At 37.3% G+C, this 20,916-nt stretch overlaps 1 long non-coding RNA gene across 1 annotated transcript; it reads left to right on the plus strand.

Annotated features, from left to right (window-relative positions):
* Positions 1–645: 645 nt before the first annotated feature.
* Positions 646–17,615, plus strand: LOC139020548 (uncharacterized). Its single transcript, XR_011473326.1, has 3 exons — positions 646–721; positions 16,646–16,821; positions 16,976–17,615. It is a non-coding gene; the product is annotated as an uncharacterized lncRNA (long non-coding RNA).
* Positions 17,616–20,916: the final 3,301 nt, after the last annotated feature.

A 20,916-nucleotide genomic window follows, 5' to 3' on the forward strand; every position in this document is an offset into this window, starting at 1 on the left:
AAAAGAAGGAAGTTACTCCATAGATTTCAAACCCCCGTGCTTCTGCTCAACAGAATTAAGGACCAAAAAAGCTAAGGATTGCAGGTATAGAGTTATATAGTAACAGAACTGGGACAAGAATAAAGTCTCTTGACCTTAAACTGAAGACTCCATTTTACCCAGTGTCTGTCTTTTTTCATCCAAGTAATGTGGCTTTATCCATATATACACAGATCCTTGTACACCCAACTTGTATGCACAAGCACACGTAAATAGCACCATTTTTTCCCCTCACAGTCATGTTACTCTGATGTGATCTCTTCCCAAATATTTTCCAAACTTTTGCTAGTAAGCCAGAGAGAATAAACCAGGCTTTAGTGCATTCATTTGCACATGTATCGAGTACCCAGGCTCCAACATCTGCCATCCAGGGCATTGCTTAAATAGATGTCGTATTGAGATCTGGTATCCTGGGAGCAGCTGATACAATTTTCCTCAGTCACAGGGATGAAGCCTGGATAACATTTCTGGCTCCGAGAAATCCCCAAGTCACAAAGAAATGATTCCAGTGACCTGGCGGCTTTGCACTCCCAATACAACATGTTCTTGAGCAGCTTCCCAAGAGAGAAAATAACGTGAGAGTGTTGAAGAGTGCCAAAAGCTTCCCTCTAATCATCCTGTGTGGATTCCGCTGGCATTCCAAGTTCATCTCAGACAGTTCCGAGAAAACTTGGGGGAATCGGTGAGTTTTTCTAAACATTTTTTCTCTGCTTGAGTACATTAACAATAAGCAGCTTCACGTAATAACATTGTTCTTTGGACATGAACACAACTTATCAACTGTCATTTCTGTCACAAAACAACTGTACAGCTCAAAGAAGTCCTCTCCGATAAATTTCCAATAGGGTATTTTTTTTTTTTCTTTTAAGTAGGGAAGTCAGAAGACTGGCATATTTGGGAGCTGTTACTTTAAAACCTTTTGTTCTGCTTAATTCATGTCTCAAAGCAGAAGTGAGTAGCTGTTCTTTGGGGAAGAAAGATCATTCCTGATTAGTAGTTTGCCTGTAATATGACCAGTTGCAAAACAGTTTGAAATAAAGAGGTCTCCAACAGTTAAAGGTTATAGGGTTGGTTGTGTTCTAGCTATTGGTGGGGTCCTTAGCCACCACGACAGGGCTAGTTGCCTAACCAGTAGCCTTAGCTGAGTTGAAAACACCCTAAACTTGCAGTGAAAATAGTGATGGGCTGAAGCCAGCTTGTAGCATCTTGCAAGAGCCAATTGTTAAATTTTGTGAACTAGTTGATGTTACTTATGTAGCTTCAAATTCACCATGGTGGGAGTATTTACACCACAGAAATTGGCATATGCTACAAATCAGAGCTTTTGTTTCCCAGAGAGCTGATTGTTAAACCTTTATCTCCATGTTACTAACTTTAATTCCTACCTCTGCCACCTACAGTATACGAATTTGAAGAGTCAACAATCCTCTGAGCCTTGGTTTTCTGATATGTGAATTAGGAATGGTAATACACATTGTAAGGGTTAAATCAGGCATTGTACCTAACCAGGTTTAGTGCTTATCAGCTGTATTATTCATTAAGTATCCTTCTCTCTACTCTGTTAAAGAAGAAATCAATGTTCAGAGAGCCTAAGTTATGAGCTTAAGGTAGAACTGAGATCCAAACTTGGGTCAGCTGAGTCATGAATATTAATTTGATCTTAACTTTTAAGCATTGTAATAATATTATGAAGTCCTATCATGAAATGTATTTTATAAATGAGAAAAGTGGGGAGTAGAGAAATTTAGTGATTTGACAACTAATACGTAGCCAAGTTGGGCTCACATTCATGCTCTTTCTGATTACCACCATACTTTCTATTTTATTTACCACTTTAGCAGGGATCAGTGAACAATTTAATGAGCACAAAAGTGGCCTTGCCATAGGATGGACTTCCCAACAGAGAGGGATTAGGGTGGGGACCAGGAGATAGAAAAAGAACATCAGGGAGAGGAAGACATTAAAGGCAGCTAAGTTCTGTCCCAATATTTGCTGAGGGATGAAGACCACAGAGAAGCACTTGTCATTTTCTGTACAAATCCACAGCCATTTGAGGCCCAAAGAGAGATGAGAACATCTGGATGACAGCTGTTCCTTGTAGGACCTTCAATAGGGAAGAATCACCTACAATGATAGATAAGAGTGCAGATTGGCTTTGAGTGTGCATTGGTATAATCCATATGTTTTATAGGGCTTTTGAAAAGTATAATTTTTGTGCAGTTTCTTCAGAAAGCATTATAGCATTAACTGAAAACTTACAAGCTACCCTAAATCACTTGAGGGATAAGATGGAAAATACAAAGGAGAAGAGATAAAGAGTCAGTGTAAAATATGGGAAAAATACAATATTTGCACTACCTGTGAAATGATAAAGTATTCTTTGAAAGTGGTCTTAAATTAGTTCTAAATACCTATTGTAAACTCTGGAGCAGCAACTTAAAAATGATTTTTTTAAAAAAGAAGTATAAGTGACCCTAGCTGGTTTGGCTCAGTGGATAGAGCGTCGGCCTACAAACTGAAAGGTCCCAGGTTTGATTCCGGTCAAGGGCACGTGCCCAGGTTGTGGGCTCGATCCCCAGTGGGGGACATGCAGGAAGCAGCCAATCCATGATTTTCTCATTATGGATGTTTCTCTCTCTCTCTCCCTCTTCCTTCCCCTCTGAAATCAATAAAAAAATAAAATAAAATAAATAAAAGAAGTATAAGTGATATGCAAAGAAAGAGAAAATGAAATCACATAAAATGCTCAGTGAAAACCACAAAGAGCAGAGAACATGTACATGAAAAATAGGAATAAAAACAAGGGCAACAAATAGAAAACAGTAATAAAAATAGTAGATGTTAATAATATACCAATAATTACTTTAAACATCAATGTCTAAACACATCACCTAGAAGGCAAAGATTGTCAGAGTAGATTAAAAAAAAATGACAACTATATGTTGCCTACAACCCACTTTAAGTATAATGACACCTATAGATTAACATGAAGGGATAGAGAGACATATACCATATACTAACACTAATCAAAAGAAAGCAGTAGTCACTATATTAATTTCAGACACAGCAGACTTCAGATCTAGGAAGTTGTCAGAGATAAAGACATTACATAATGATAAAGGGTCAATACTCCAAGAAGATGGAACAACACTTAATGCTTATGTACCTAACCAAAGAATGTCAAAATAAATGAGGTAAAAATTGGTAGAAAACCAAGGACAAATAGATAAATCCACTATTACGGTTAGAAGCTTTAACTTGCCTCTATCAGAAACTGACAGACCCAGCAGGCAGAATGTCAGTAAGGATGGAATTGAACTCAACTGGACCATTAGTTAAGTAGAGATAATGAACATCTGTAGACTGCTTCATCCAAAAACAGCAGATTACATATTCTTTTCAAGTTTCATGAAATATTTAAGATAGACCACATTCTGGGCCATAAAACACAATGTCTGCTTCACACAACCATGGGATTAAATTAGAAATAAATAATAGAAAGATAGCTGGAAAATACCAAAATACTTGGAGATTAAACAACACACTTCTAAATAACATATGGTTCAAATAAGCGATCTCAAGAGAAATTTAATTTTATTTTGAACCAAATAAAAATGAAAACACATTAAAATTGTGGATATACAAAAGTAATTCTTAAAGGGAAATTTATAGCATTTAATGCATATATTAGAAAAGAAGTAAGTTTTAAAGTCTATAACCTAAGCTTTAACTTCAAGAAACTAGAAAAAGAAGACAAATTAAATCCAAAGTAAGCAGAAGAAAATTAATAAAAACTAGAGTAAAATTTAATGAAATTGAAAACAGGAAATCAGTAGAGAAAATCAAGAAAAGCAAAAGCTGGTTCTTTGAAAAGATCAATAAAATTGATAAGATAAAAGAGTGATTAAGAAAAAGAAATGAAGACACACACAAATTGCTAGTACTAGAAATGAAAGAGGGGACAGCACTACGGATTCCATGGAAATAAAAGATAAAGGAATACTGAGAACAAATCTATGTCCACAAATTTGATAGTTTAGGTGCTATGGACCAATTCCTTGAAAGACACAATCTATCAAAGCTCATACAAGAAGATATCAACTTTATGAATAGGATTATATCAAGTAAAGAAGTGGAATCAATAATTAATAACACTCTCAAGCAAATACTTCATGTCCAGAAGGTTTCACTGGTGAATTCTACCAGATATTTAAGGAATACATTATACCAATTTTCTACAATCTCTTCCAGAAGATAGAAGCAGAGGGAATACTATCTGACTCATTGTTTGAGGTCAGCATTACTCTGTTACCAAAACCAGACAAACACATTAAAAGAAAACTATGGACCAAGATCTCTCATGAAATTAGATACAAATCTTTGACAAGATATCAGCAAAGATGTTCAAATCCAAAGTATATGTTCATCACAAACTAGTGGGATTTACTCCAGGTTTGCAAGGTAGTGTTATATTAAAGGATAAATTAAAATAATCCATTTCATCAGTAGGCTCAAAACCACATGATCATATCTATAGATGCAGAAAAGTTATTTGACAAAAATTCAACACACATTCATAATAAAATCTCACAGAAAACCAGTACTAAATGGGAACTTCATCAACTTGAAAACCTATAGCTAACACACTCAGTGGTGAGAAACTAAAAGTTTTCCCACTGCTTTTGACCATTGTACTAAAGTCCTGGACAAAAGAAAAGATATAGAGAATTGTAAGGAAGAAATAAAACTATCTTTGTTTGCAAACGACATGATCATTTATGTAGAAAATCTGAAAAAACTGACAGAAAAAAATCTTCCTGGAATTAATAAGCAATTATAACAAGGTTGCAGAATATAAGTTCATTCACTTTCCTATATACCAGCAATGAACAAGTAGAATTTTAAATTCAAAACATGTTACCATTTACATTAGTACTCAAAAAAAAAAGAAATTTTTTTAAAAAATATATTTTATTGATTTTTTACAGAGAGGAAGGGAGAGAGATAGAGAGTTAGAAACATCAATGAGAGAGAAACATCGACCAGCTGCCTCCTGCACATCTCCCACTGGGGATGTGCCCGCAACCCAGGTACATGCCCTTGACCGGAATCGAACCTGGGACCCTCCAGTCCGCAGGCCGACACTCTATCCACTGAGCCAAACCGGTTTCGGCAAGAAATTGTTATAAATATAGCAAAATCTGTAGAAATCCTAAATGAGGAAAATAACAAAACTCTGATGAACAAAGTCATGTGAGAATTGAATATGTGGAGAGATATTGTGTGTTCATAGATTTTTGAAGAAATCTTTATTAATTTAGGGTTTGAGAAAAACCCCTATGATTTTTTTCTTCCTTTGACCAAGGCTATATCCACATACATCTGGATAGTGAAAAAACTACACCAATCACTCAGATGGTTCTAAGTGTTTGATATCTATCATCATACAAGCCAAACACCTGGATGATTGCATTCATTTTCACTCTTTAGCCAGATGTTTTGAAATCATGGAGGTAGGGCTTAGAGTAAAAGTATATGTTTTCAATTCACAAGGCAGAAGAGGGTGCAGTAAAAGGTAGAAAAAAAGGATGAGCAATTTTTGAGTGCCTCCTTGTCAGACACTTTCCCTCATATTTTGCTTATATTTAATATTCATGAGAACACTATGAGGTATTATTGCCAACTTACAGATAAGGAAACTGGAGCTCAGGAACTTAAAATTATGTACCAAGATATGAAGTAGTAAACCTGGGAACTGATTTCTTTAATATGGGGAGAACTATTAGAAATTAATATATTAATTTATAGGCAATAAAATCAAGATCTGAGAAAGATGGAGTTGCTGCATAAATAAGATAATACAAGCTTACATGTATTAATTATATGTGGAAAGAGACATACCCATTGCTACTATTGTTCATCTTATGGACTTTTTAATCCCAGCTTGCAATAGGTGTCCATGGAAGGAGTAAGAAAAGCCATCCCAAGAGAACTGGCCCAATGTGGTATAGATCTCTTGGTTGTGCCATGCTTTTTGTTGGCTCTGACCAGACTGTAAAATTGAACACAGTTGCCTCATTAATTCTTTTACCGTACTGGAGTTAGGCATTTTGGAAGATTTTTGTAGACATAATGTAGTTCATTATACAAATATATGCAAAATAGCATGTAAGTATAGGAGGAATGTTTTTCTAGGGTGAAGATTCTGAAGATTGGGTTTTATAACTCCCTATAAATAACCTGAGGGGTAAACTTGCCTCTGTACACAGTACGAGCAAGTTGGCCCATCACAGGGTTCTCAACAATGGCTTGCTCTTTGGGGAAACAATGAATCAGACTCTTTCCCCTTTAAATGCCAAAGAACATAAATTCCTGAGCCCACACGGAAAATAAAGCCAATGCAAAGAAGACTCTGCTCTTCTATAAGATAGAATTGATGACTCACAGCCAATGATCTGATCAGACACTGCAAAGAACAGTGTCTGATCAGAAAGACACCACAAAGAGCAGAGCTGATTAACCTTTTAGAGGATTTTTGAAGGCAAAGACAGTAAGCACAGGCAGGGAGCATAATCCCTGTGAAGTTACTCTACTTGGCTCTCCCACTGAAGAAAAAATAATTTCTTGGGTCTTAAAGATAATCATGAAAATCCATCAAGGCAGATCTTGTCACAAGTTTACAATACCCCAGTTGCTGGCCTGCAGGTTAGAATACTGGGAAGAACATTCATTTTCTAAGTAAATATAAGGATGAGAATTTACAGGGTAAGGAAATGGGGTAAAGGAGGGCAGATGAGTGTATAAATGTTAGTTCCAGGATATGAGTGAATGGGTTGGAGATAATGCACCCTTTGGAATAGCAAATGTTGTTGAAAGTTTTCAGAGAAGGAAATAAATCAAAAAAGAATTTGGAATGTTTTTTTATGGCTAAAATAGAAGAAAATTAAACATTTTCAATAAGATTCTGGAGAGAAATTTTGTGTAACTATATTATTTAAATGTTAGGGGAAAATGATCACATCAGACAAAATTCAACAGGAAATAATTTCTTTGGAAAACAACACATCCATATCTACAAATATTTAGGAGATAATAAAAGACTATGGAGACAAATGATGTGTTTATATAATGAGACCCATCCTGACCTACCCCCACCCAGAGGCAGATGCTGAAAATGCTCAATGCTTAAACTCAGCCCTGCCCTGAGCCAATTTAACCCAAATCTGAGCATTATTTTAGAAGTCTCATCCTCTCTAATTGGTAGAGTCTGGAAATTTTCTTGCTGACCTAATATGGGTGTCTGATATGCTTGTCTGGGGTTGTCCAAAGCTAATAAAAAAAAATGGCTAAAATGTACTGAGTACTCTGTTTGTGCCAGTTATCCTTCTGAATACTTTATATACATTATTTTATTTAAATCTCAAGCAATCCTCTAAGATAGTATTACTAACTCTCTTATGGATGAGTAGGGAAGGTTGCAAGAGGTTAAGTAAATCGCTCTAAGACACTCAGCTAGTAAGCAACAGAGAGGAAACAAAAGCTCACGCTGTTGCCCAGTGGCGTGGTTTAGTGGTTGAGTGTCAACCTAAGAACCAGGAGGTCACGGTTCGATTCCCAGTCAGGGCACATGCCCAGGTTGTGGGCTCAATCCCCAGTGTAGTGCTTGCAAGAAGCATTAATGATTCTCTCTCATTATGGATATTTCTATTTCTCTCTCTCCCTCCACCTTTCTCTCTGAAATCAATAAATATATATATATATATTTTAAAAAAGCTCATGCTGTCACCACTACATAGGATGGCCATTCAGTCCCACATGCCATCCGCTCAACACACACTCACATTTTCTCACTTATAAACTCTAGTAATTTCCCCAAAGGGTTTGAAACTCAACCTTGACCTGGGTCTTCTCCCAACAGAGTCTGTACATTTGTCACTGTCTCTACTAAGAATGAAGGGGTTATAAAAATCAGCCCAAACCATGCACATGTCATCTACCTGAACTGCTCCAGCCTCCAGATTGTTGCCTGGAGATGCAGAGCCAAGAGGATCATGCCAGAGTACCCCATAACCCTTGGCACTGTAATTTAGAGGTAATTCTTACTTGCACCAAGTCCAACCACATAAGGGGATTTCTTCTTCCTCCTATAAGTCCTACCACTGCTTGATAATTAATTCACCATTCCCCAATGAACACAATTTATGGCCAAGTAGGTCTCAGGCTGAGAACACAGAGTTTCTGTCATGTATAAGCCCACTATTAATTTGACAGCTAAAATAGCAAAGTGCTTATTTAATTCCTCAATCCAGGATACAACACATGCACAACAGCTTACAAAAACACTTAGCCATTAGGGTGGCCTTGTTTCTCTCTAGATCAAGACTCTTAAGCCCCACATTTTTCTCTATGTGAAGTCTCCAGGTTTCAGAGAGAAATCATTAGAAGAAAAGAAAATGATACTTTAAAAAATTGCAACACAGATACAAAAGTAGATCAACCCCTACTTCAAAAACCTAAAGCTCAACAAAGAAAATTCAAATGACATTAATGGAGACTGACCAGCAGAATGAAGTAAAAGGTCCTAAGAGAACTGAATCATAAATGCAATTAGAGCTCCTCTAACCCTTTAATTGTTTATTAGCCACATTAGCCTTGCTGCTTATATATCTATAATATTTTTTCAAAAGTAATATTAAACTAACGCACAGGTCATAAATTTACTGCTAAATGATATTCACAAAGTGAACTCCCCTGTATAACTAGCATCCAGACCATTCCAGCACCAAAGAAGCTTCCTCATGCAACTACCTAGTCACTTACCATCCTACGCTTTGCCCTAAGGTAACCACTCCCTTCTTAAGCAGAGATGTGTTTTGCCTGTCCTAGAGCTTTACATAGATAGGATCATGTCGTACGTATTATTTGGGAGTAACTTTTTTTTCAACTCAATGTTTCTCAGAGTTATCCACGTTGTTATAGAGTAACCTATCTAATAAAGAGGGAATATGAGCAGGCAGGCCCTGCAGAGAGCAGAGAACCACAAGGAGTGGGCCTAAGCCAACAGTAGGACATCCCTGGATTGGGATTGGAGAGGGTGCAGGTTGGGCTGAGGGAACCCCACCCCCGTGCACGAATTTCATGCACCGGGCCTCTAGTTATAATCATATTTATAATTTTCAATATAATGCCCCATATAAATATATGATTTATGCATTCTATGAATGTTTGTGTGATTTTTCAGTATTATGAGTGAACTCATTGCCCAATTAATGTACATGACTTTTTAAATTATTTATTTATTTATTTTAAATTACAGTTGGCATACACTATTATATTAGTTGCAGGTATACAACACAGTGACTTGACATTTATACACCTTATGAAGTTACCACCATGATAAGTCTAATAAAACCATCTGTCGCAGTATTGTTACCATGATAGTATTGGCTGTACTACCTATGCTGTGCTTTAGATTTCATGTTCTAAATTACAGCTGAAAGTTTGTACTTAATCCCTTTCACCATTTCACCCATCCCCTCTGTCAACCATCAGTTTGTCCTCTGTCTTTATGAGTCTGATTCTGTTTTCTTTTATTTATTTATTTATTTATTTGTTTGTTTATTTATTTATTTGTTTTGTTTTTTAGATTCCACATGAGTGTAATCACATGGTATTTGTCCTTCTCTATTTGGCTTATTTCACTAAGTGTAATATTCTCTAGACCCACGCATGTCAAAAATGACAAAATTTCATTCTTTTTTTATGCCAGAGTAATATTCCATTGCCTATATACCACAATTTCTTTCGCTATTCCTCTATTGATGGACACCTGGGTTGCTTTGATATCTTGGCTATTACAAATATAAACATACCTTATTTGATTGTGCCTCACTTTATTGCATATCATAGATATTACATTTAAAAAAAATAAAGGTTTGTGGAATTTCTATGTCAAGAAAATATAAGTCATTTTTTAAAGAAATAGAACGAGGAATCATCAGATTTGCATGGAACCACAAAAGACCCAGAATAGCCAAAGCAATCCTGAAAAAAAAAAAAAAAAAAAAGAACAAGGCTGGAGGTATGCTACCTGACTTCAAAATATACTACAGAGCTACGATAATCAAAACAGCATGGTATTGGCAGAGAAACAGATACACAGATCAATGGAACAGAATAGAGAGCACAGTTATAAAACCACACATATATGGACAGATAATTTTCGACAAAGGAGCCAGAAATGCACATTGGAGTAAAGATACTCTTTTCAATAAATGGTTCTGGGAAAACTGGAAAGCCACATGCAAATGAATGAAACTGGATTGCAGTTTGTCCCCATGTACAAAAATTAATTCAAAAAGGATCAAAGACTTAAACATAAGACCCGAAATTTTAAGTCAAATAGAATAAAGTATATAGGTACCAAACTTATGGACCGGGGTGGTAGAGAATGTTTTATGGACTTGATCCCAAAGCCAAGGGAGGTAAAGGCAAAAATCAGTGAATGGGACTATGTCAAACTGAAGAGCTTCTGCACAGCAAAAGAAATGGACAACAAAACAAAAAGGCAGCCAACTAGATGGGAGATGATATTTGTAAACAGTAGCTCCAACAGAGGTTTAATTTCCAAAATATATAAAGAACTCATAAAACTCAACACCAAACAAATGAACAATCCAATCAAAAAGTGGGCAGAGAACCTGAAAATACACCTCTCCCAAGAAGACAAACAGCCAGTATATATATATATGAGAAGATGTTCAACCTCATTGGCAATCAGGGAAATGCAAATTAAAACTACAATGACATACTATCTTAGATCAGTTAGGGTGGCTTTTATCAACAAGACAAGCAACAACAAGTGTTAGAGAGGTTGTAGAAAAGAGGGAACCCTCATTCACTGCTGGTGGGAATGTAGACTGGTACAACCACTATGGAAAGCAGTCTGGCAGTTTCTCAAAAAATTAAAAATAGAGCTATCATACAACCCAACAATCCCACACCTGGGTATAAACCTGAAAAACTCGAAATCATTTATACACAAAGATATATGCACCCCTATGTTCATTGCAGCATTATTCATGGTGGCCAAGAGTTGGAAACAGCCACAGTGCCATATTATAGAGGACTGGATAAAGATGTGGTACATATACTAGTACACAATGAAATACTACATGGCCATAAGAAAGGATGATATAGTGTCATTTACAACAACATCGATGGACCTTGAGAACATAATGTGAAGTGAAATAAGTCAAACAGAGAAAGCTAAGAACTATATGATTTAACTCATATGTGGAATATAAACCTGAAACTTATGCACACAAACATAATGTGGTGGTTGCCAGAGGGAGGGGGTGGAGGAAGAAGGGGTCCTAATATGAGGTGATAGGAGAGGATTTGACTTTGGGTGGTGGGCACATGGTCCTATATACAGATTTTGTAAATTAGTAATCCACACATGTAACCTGTATGTTCATATAGACTGATGTCACCCCAGTAAAATTTAAGATAATAAAAAAAGAATAAAACAGACCAATTTATCATGTTAAAGAGGAAAAACTTATTATCAACATCTCTGATATTTAAGTAGTTTTTTAAATTGGTTTTTGTTTTCAAAATCCTATCCATTGGTTGCTGCCCTTTCCTAATGGCTTAACTGACCTGTGAAATTGGTTTTATATTATTTAAAAATTAAAGCTACTGCATTAATTGCAAAAAAAAAAAAAAAAAAAGAAGAAAGTATATCGGAGCGATTTTTTCAACAGGCTGAGATGATGGCTAACATTTTTAGCAACAAAGTATTTTAAATTAGGATATGTACATTTTCTTTTTTGACATAATGCTTTATCCCACTTCATAGACTACACTATGGTATAAACATGACTTTTATATGCACTGAAAACACAAAACATTCATGTGACTCACTTTATTGCAATTTTCTCTTTTGTGGTGGTCTGACACTAAGCCCACAATATCTCCGAGGTATGACTGTAATGCAGTAATTAACATGGAGTGCATATCTAGGGGTAGACAAAAGTAGGTCCACAGTTATACATATATGCATATAAATTCTTCGGTTAATCTCTCCTCACCCACCCACCAACCCCCGCCTTCCATCTGAGATTCATCAGACTATTCCATGTTTCTCTGACTCTGGATCTATTTTATTCATCAGTTTATTTTGTTCATTCGATTCCACATATGAGTGAGATCATGTGATACTTGTCTTTCTCTGACTGGCTTATTTCATTTAGCATGACACTCTCCATGTCCCTCCATGCTGTCTCAAAGGGTAAGAGGCCCTTCCTTTTCATTGCTGCATAGTATTCCATGGTATAGATGTACCACAACTTTTTTTATCCACTTTTCCACTGATGGGCACTTGGGCTGTTTCCAGATCTTAGCTATTGTAAATTATGCTGCTATGAATATAGGGGTGCATATATTCTTTTTGATTGGTGTTTTGGGTTTCTTAGGCTATATTCCTAGAAATGGAATAAATCCCCAGAATAAATCCCACTTGATCATAGTGAATGATCCTTTTAATGTATTGTTGAATTTGGTTTGATAATATTTTGTTGAGGATTTCTGCATGTGTATTCATCAGGGTTATTGACGTGTAATACTCTTTTTTTGTAATGTCTTTGTTTGGTTTGGATACCTGGTCAATGATCCATGGAATACTAATTTTAAAACAAAATATTTACTTGAGAATTATTTAACTCTTATGATAAATAATTTTAAAATTTAAAGAGTTTCCATTAGTACTTTTAGCCAGGGCTGTATGGGACCAGTGGATGAGGAACAACAGAAGAAAGACTTTTTGACCCTGTGTTCTTTTCCCACTGTGAGGGTTGACTCTTTGCCCAAAACATTGGATCCTTTTCTACCATATTCCCACTCCACATTTTCATTTGGATGGAAAGAAATAACACGAAAGCAGAGCTTCACTTCTAGCAGAAGTATTGTTGTTGTCTTCTTTAATTACTGTCTTCTAATATGTAATGATAATTGCCTCAAGTTTTTTTCCATAGAAAAATACATTGGTACGCTGTACAAAGGAAAATAGTTACTAGATTTTTCCTATTTAGATAAGTTGATAGTACAAAGAGATCAAGTCAACCACAGAAGTGTTTAAAAAGTTGGTTTAGCTTATGATTTATTTGATTAGATCAGAATGCCTGATGCTTTAAGATTCTCAGCCAGTGTGGGCTTTCCACATTTTTCTCTCCCCATTCCCATAGCTTATCAATCATGTAACTATTCTCCTATGAGACCAATTTCTTGGAATCCTTCTCAAGACAGCTCTTTAGGTAGCTCCTAATAATTAGTCAAATTAGGTAAATGAAACGAAAACTCTGCCATTCTTAATCCAGAAACTCTAAAAGCCAAGTGATAAAATAGTCCTGGCACCCAAAATGACTCAGCTTACTAGTAGATATAAAGTGACTCAGGTTAGATATAAGTTAACATGTACATTCTCTTCAATTTATGTTTTTAGATCTACTAGAGAATAGAAAATAACAGAAAGCACTGATAAAAGTGTGGAGCTACAGAAAACAAGGGAGATATAGGTAGGGAGAAAGTAGCAGCAGCTGGGGACATGTTAGTGATCAAAGTAAATAGCTATGGTGTGTTAAGGAGCTTATTAACATCTGCATTCCAGGCAGCAGCTGAGTATACACTGGAGGAGATAAGATTAGATACTTTGGAAATGACCTATGATAATCCTAGATAAAAGAATTAAAGGCAGTATTTAGAAAACTAGAATTAAAACAAATTGATTTAGTGGATTGTACTTAGAGATTAATTTTTTTTCTTCCTTTAAGAACTTATTAAATTATGGCATTTCAAAATTATAAGTGAAAAGTATCTAATTGGGTCTAATTTTTTAATTAAAAATCGTGTTCTCAAGAAACAAGGTATGCAGACCAGTTCAATGAATTTAGGTAACAGAATAGAGCATTAGAGAAGAAATTTTGTAGAAGAATTATCTTAAAAAATAGCATTCAAGATCATTTACGTACATCTTTTATCTCAAGAAGTTGTAGGGTAGCTCTCCACGCCTTAAGTGTGGGCTGTACTTAGTGGCTTTCTTCCAAAGAGGATAATATAAGAAACAGAGTGGGGAGGGGAAAATCTTTAGAGTGGAGAAACCTGAGAAACCCAACCTCAGTCAGGTGATGAAGGTCAACATCAACAGTGATCAGTCATATTGACAGTATATAATTTTTAAAAAAATATATTTTGATTTTTTACAGAGAGGAAGGGAGAGGGATAGAGCGTTAGAAACATCAATGAGAGAGAAACATCAAACAGCTGCCTCCTGCATACCCCCTACTGGGGATGTGCCTGCAACCAAGGTACCTGCCCTTGACCAGAATCGAACCTGGGACTCTTCAGTCCACAGGCTGACGCTCTATCCACTGAGCCAAACCGGTTAGGGCGACAGTATACAATTTTGACAGGATGAGAAGAGAATAGCATATTAGCTCTTTACCTCAGTGGTCTTCCTCTCCAACACCCACAACCCAATTCTAATCACAAGAAAAATGCCAGACACATCCCAGTTGGGGGGAGGGGGATCATTCTACAGAATACCTGACCAGAAGCCTGTAAAACTGTCAACTCAAGACCAGGAAATCTGAATAAAGTCTTTAGTTAGAAATAATGTATCAATATTGGCTCATTATTTAAAAAATGTACCATACTACTGTGAGATGTTAATAATATGTGAAACTGGGTACAGTGCATACGGGAACTTTCTTTACAATGTTTATGTAAACTAAAACTATTTTAAAATGAGTGTTTATTTGTAAAATATATAAATAGTAGTCCTCCTTTTTGGTGCTGTAACGTCACAGCTATATATGGGGACTGTAGGTATGAATCCCTGCAATAACACAGAATCTATCGGGCCTTTTTCTCTGGAAATCTTTAAAGGTAAGTTGAGCTATCTTTTCTCTTGGATTGCTTAGGTCTACTGCTCTCATAAGACAGGTAGATTGGAATCAATAAGATCTGTTTCCCTCTGGCTCAATTGTTTTACAATTCTATAGTTTATTTAATAACATTGAATATCAGTTACCTCTGGGTATATTTAATTTCTACTCTTATTAACATTCTCACAAAGGCCTAATTTCTTTCAGACTTGGGTTGAATCCTATGAATGCATGATAGTTGTATAAAAAAAGCATCATGTCCATTTAGGTATAGCAAATGCTTTACTTTCTCCAGCAATACACAGGAGACAGGCTCATTTAGCATAGTTTCTTCCCAAATAATTTTTATAATGTCTGCTTCTTATCACTTAGTTATCTTCAAGATCCTAGCAAATTAGTACTAAGATTTATACAAAGTTCTTGTGACTCTTCAATAAAATCTGCAGACACACCAATATGATGGAAGAATCCTAAAAGTTTACTTTTATATAAATATACCCCCCCCCCCCCCCAATTATATGAGCACTGGCGCTTATCTGCACTTAGCTCTCGTGTAACATTCTTCTATTTAAGTCTCTAAACAATATTAGAAAAATGGTAGGAAAATAACATATCTCTTTTGAGGCCATAAATGAAAGACTAAAACTAGGCTATTAAAACATAAAGGTAGACTTTGGACTTTTTTTTTAATATCTGAGCCTTAATACATTTTCTTCTTCATTATAACCCTCTCCACTTATTTCTCCCCACACTATCCATCAATCAAAAAATATGTGTGTGTGTGTGTGTGTGTGTATATTTTTTAAACAAAATCACCATTGGCTGCCCCTTCCATGCTTCACTCAAGCTAAAGTCTCCACATACTTTAAGGCAAGCTGCTCCCGGGAAGGTCATGTTTCATAGCTTCGTTATACTAAGTGAAGAACAGGCCTTGAATGCTTAATCAACTTCAAATAATAAGATCAGTAAACTCTGCAAAGAGCGCAAGTAGATGAGCCATGTAAAGATTTGGCTGAATGAGGGAGACTGGAGGTCCCCCCAGTCCCCATATTTCTTCCTGACCATTGTTGTTAAGTTTCCTTTTTGAGTGGACTGGCCAGGCTATGTTGCAAGACTGTAAATGAATCCTTTCCTTGCCCTTGAACTTGTTAAGCTCTCCAGTTTCTACTACTTTGTCTGGCAGGCGGCTCCACATCCTAATGACTTTCTGCAAGAAACAGAACCTCCTGATACCGAACATGCTGCCCTGTCATCTTCTATTAGGCAGGCTTCCTTCTGCAGCTAATGACGGGAGGCTCCTCTTGCTATTTCTCTTCTGACAAAGTTTTCAACCTACAACAAGTGAAAAGGGAGAAGGGAAAGAGGAAAGGGAGGGGACGAGAGAGAGAAAGAGAGAGAGAGGGGAGATGCTATAAATATGGGCCAGTACCTAATTATAATTCAGGACACCCGCAATTTAATAAAAACAACTCCTCCAGAATGGAGCCATAAGGAAAGAGTTTCCACAATCTGTTCATCCGCATAATTAGTGATTGAGGACCTGGGAACAGTTGGAACCTTGCTGAGGAAGGCCCGGGTCACATTATTGATAACATAAATAACAAAGATACAGATTTCCCCCAACTACAAACATCAGAATGTAACTAACAACAACCTAATAGGAGCACAGAAAACAAACAGAAAGCAGATAAACTCTGGATCCGGGCAGGCAGAAGCCCGGAGTCAAGCACATCATTCATCAATCTACACACCCTCCGGATTCTTAGAGGCCCCGAAAAACAAGAAGACGGGAAACCCTGATCGGTGGCACTGTCTGCGAGGATGTGTGGCTGCAGCTGTGAGTATGCACGTTCCATGAATCAGACATACAGTCTTTACGCTGTTACACATGGGAACATCATTCATTTTTGGGGGGGGGGGGGTTGGGGGGGGCGGGGGCGGGGTGGTGGTGGTGGAAATCTGCATTGCTAAGCTTCGTTATTTCATGGCAGAAAAGACCTGGCAAGTGAGCGCTGGAGACACAGTCTGCATTTCAGAACTCGGCTGAATTCTACATGAGACTGATAAGTAAATGTAATACCTTTAAAAATGAGCTAATTGCTCATGTATCTTACAAAGCAAGGTGCGTTCTTATTGCCAATCTGAGAAGGGCTGGAAGAACCGTATCTGTCTTTTCACCCTTCGCATATCCAGCTTCTGAGAAGAGGGTATAATGAGAAGACCTTCCTGTCAAGCAAACTAGGGACAAGTAAAGCAAGAATCAGAGGAAGTTAGGGAACCAGTTAAAATTCTACTACCCAACTACTGTCATCGATTTGCAAGTTTAGAACATGAACTTTTATGCCTATGGAGATATAATCTCTAAATAATTATTTTCAAACTAAGTATCAGCTACATAGAGGTTGTAAATACATAGACTGTGCCAGAGCTGAGTTCCATGTAAACCAGACTAAGGTGTGTGCACCCAGACACCAGCAGCCCTGGCCAATGGGAAGCTTTTGTGTCTTCAGACGGTGTGATACCTTCTTTACTGGGTGAACAAAGAACTGCATTTGAGGCCAAGCAGTATGGGGGACAGCATAGCGGACCAGGAAGGAATTTTCATGGCACATACCTCCGTCATGCACGACTGTCTCTAGGTAAATATGTGAATAGTTTCAACTTCTAACAATAGGAAGGAAAACAGTGATACTTTTTAAAAATATATGTGGCTTTGTGCTTTAAGGCTTTAAAAACCACACACATACCTGCGGTTTTGAAATATCCCTGAGACATCAGAGGGGACAACCCTGTCTGCCTGGGTGAATGAGAAGAAAAGAAGGCCTGTTCTTTTAATAGGAAATTAACTTGTTTGTGTAAAGTTCTAATAGTTGTACCCGTGATCAGAGGTTCGAAGGCCTCTAAAGCCTACACCTATTGGAATGCAATAGGGGAACTCGAACTTTTTAAATTAAGTATCACAGCATTAGCACACTATGTATTATGAAATACATAGATTTCATTAGTTTGCCCAGAAAATATTTATTGAGTTCCTCCTATGTACTAAGCCCTGAAGTTATCAGTAAACGAGGCAGACAAAAATTTCCCTGCTCTCATCAAACTAAAGCCCCCAGTAAGTGCACAGATATTTGACCCCTAGATCCTGCAATCCTAAAGAAACTTCTTGTATCTCCAATACAGCTCCCAGGGTTTAAAGAACCATGCTGCCCCTGGGCAGGAGCATTTCAATGCCACCTGGCTCAGCACAATTGGCAGAAACCACCGAATGAATTCTTGTAGGTGGTGAGAAGTGAAATGTAGGAAGCCTCAAAGGAATAGGCCATCAACAGGTGAGCCTTTGTAGAACCACAGAGAGTAAGATAACGTTAAATGTCCTGGGTACCCACAAATTATACCTGTGACCGAAGAATTTGAATCTAATGGGCTCTGGTCAGAATATCTTAGAAAACTCTGAATTGTGTTTGCATTATTTTATTAGGTCATAGAAGATGACTTAGGGTAGTGGTTTTCAGACTTTTGGAATTTAGATAGATCAAATTAAAACACAACAACAAGAAAGAAAGGGGACTGCCATGGAGTGACAACTTGTAATTTCCAAGAAGATAAAAATATCAGAATAAATTAGAATCATTTCCAAGAAAGTACAGCTGGCTTTTGTACCAACACACATTAACTGCTGTATTGGGATAGGCTGAATTATGCTGTGGTAACAAATACTCCCCCCTTCTCCCAATCTCAGCAGCTTAAAACAACATGCTAGACGCTTCTCATGGGTAAACAGCAGTGGTCACCCCCTAGACGTCAAGACGGAGGAAGTAGCCATCTCAAATATGACTAACTGCTGTGTCAGAGGGAGAAGAGAGCTAGGCACACTCTTGAATCAGCCATTAATGCTGCAGATTATCATGCATCACCTTTTCTCATAATTCATTGGCCAGAACTCGTCGCATGACCCTATTCATTCACCAGGAAGTTAGGAAGTGCAAACTGACCATGTGCCAGGTGAGATGGCAATATCTGAAAGCAGCATGTATTTGACAGGCAATCCTGGCAAGTGCCATAGCTCTATATGACATTGTTCTTATATTCTCATTTCAGTATGGACTAGTGAAACCTTGGCCACATTCTTACACAGATCTAATCAACACCTGAAAGAGAGAGGGCAGGAGGATTAGGAAGAGGAGGGGAGGAGGAGAAGGGGGAGGAGGAGGAGGAGGAGGGGGAGGAGGGGGAGGAGGGGGAGGAGAGGGAAGAGGAGAGGGGGAGGAGGGGGAGGAGGGGAGGGGCAGAAGAGAGGAGGAGAAAGGGGGGAAGAGGAGAGGAGGGTATTGGAGGAGAGTGGAAGAAAGATAAGCATATACAAGCCAAATAGAATTCTCTCTGGAAACTGCTACTTTCTGAGGGTGGGTGTAAATTATCACTAGATACACAACAATAAAGAAGTAGCTACTGAGTGTAGCCCCTGTGACCAAAGGTGAACACCCCTGAGAGCCCAGATACCAGGAGCAACAGCAAAAAGGCGAAGCAGTGAAAATCAAAGCCTCTCTCAGTAGCTTGCTCTTGCTCTTGAACTGAAAGACAATTTGCTTTAGCTGTCAACAACATCATGCTTTATGCCTTATAACTCATTCTTAATCCACCCCTCAAGGATGATTATTTCAGTGTTAGCTCTGCACCCGAACATCTGAACAGGTCTGAGTTGGCCCAGCAAAACTCAGCAACATCGCATTGACCCTAAAGGTTGCATAAGAAATAAAAAGAAGCTTAGTTTCCTGTGCAGTGTGATCATTTGGTCACGGTTGTTTTGCTCTGTGTTGTTGCTTTTATCATTGTTAATACATGTGGCAAAACCAACCCTCAAAATTAAGTTAAATCTCTTTGCTCAGCCATTCTATTGAGCTATGAGGCAGGGAAGTCTTATGCTGTTTTATGGAAATTCTGATTTTCAAAGTAATAAACAAATCTCAAAGGAACCAAAAAGGAACTATTGGACCCATGCCACACATTCTGTGTGGGCTCGAGAAACTGTATTTGATGATGGCAAATTTCCTTTTCAAAAACACCCTCAAACAAAGCTTAAGTTCCAAAAAGGTTTTCTGGGCCAGACTTGTAGTTAATTTTCCTTGGAGGGCCTAATGTAAGATGAAGAATAAATGGAACTAAGATAGACTTGGTACCCAAATGAGGGAATAAGGGAGTTCAAACAAATGTGGACTATGACTAGATTTACTAGTAAGCCGCTGAGTCTATAATTCAAGTAATGTAAATGATATAAACATAAACAATAGCCAATTTAGTGGTGGGAAAAGGCCAGTAGTGCCACATAATACAACATATATTAAGATTAATTTATTTTTTTAATTCATGATAAAAATGTTGGAATAACATAAAATGATATGTAAATATCTTTGTTTCCTCACTTACCTATCCCCATGAATCCTAAGTTCTTCCAAATGTGAAGTTCATATTCTGTAATGTATCCTTCAGAAATATTGTAATGCCTTTATTAGTGCATATATGCATGTATATTTTTCATGTACCCAGATGTGTCCTACTTTATATGGTCTTTGTCATTTTAATTATTCAGACAGTTATCTTAGCATCATACAGACATACCCTGGGTGGATTTCTCTTTCCTGTTGTAACTTCAAAATATCAATCACTGTTCCCTTTGAATTCATTGAGAGACTGCTCATGTAGACGCAAAAGCATTTTATATAGTACTTCACTCTGGGGGGTAAAAAATACCCCAAAACCCCTTGCAATGAAATATTTCAGGATTATATATTAGCTATGCATGAATGGGGCTATCATCTATACCTGAAATAAATTACTAAAGCACTAAATAAATGTTTTTTTAACAATAAACTTGACTTTGGATTGGTCCCAAGGTCTGTCAGATGTCCAACTCTTACGGAGCAGAAGCACACGT

This window comes from Myotis yumanensis, unplaced genomic scaffold, assembly GCF_028538775.1.
Source record: "Myotis yumanensis isolate MYYU_CA2020_CCGP unplaced genomic scaffold, mMyoYum1.0.hap1 SCAF_12, whole genome shotgun sequence".
Taxonomy (NCBI): domain Eukaryota; kingdom Metazoa; phylum Chordata; class Mammalia; order Chiroptera; family Vespertilionidae; genus Myotis; species Myotis yumanensis.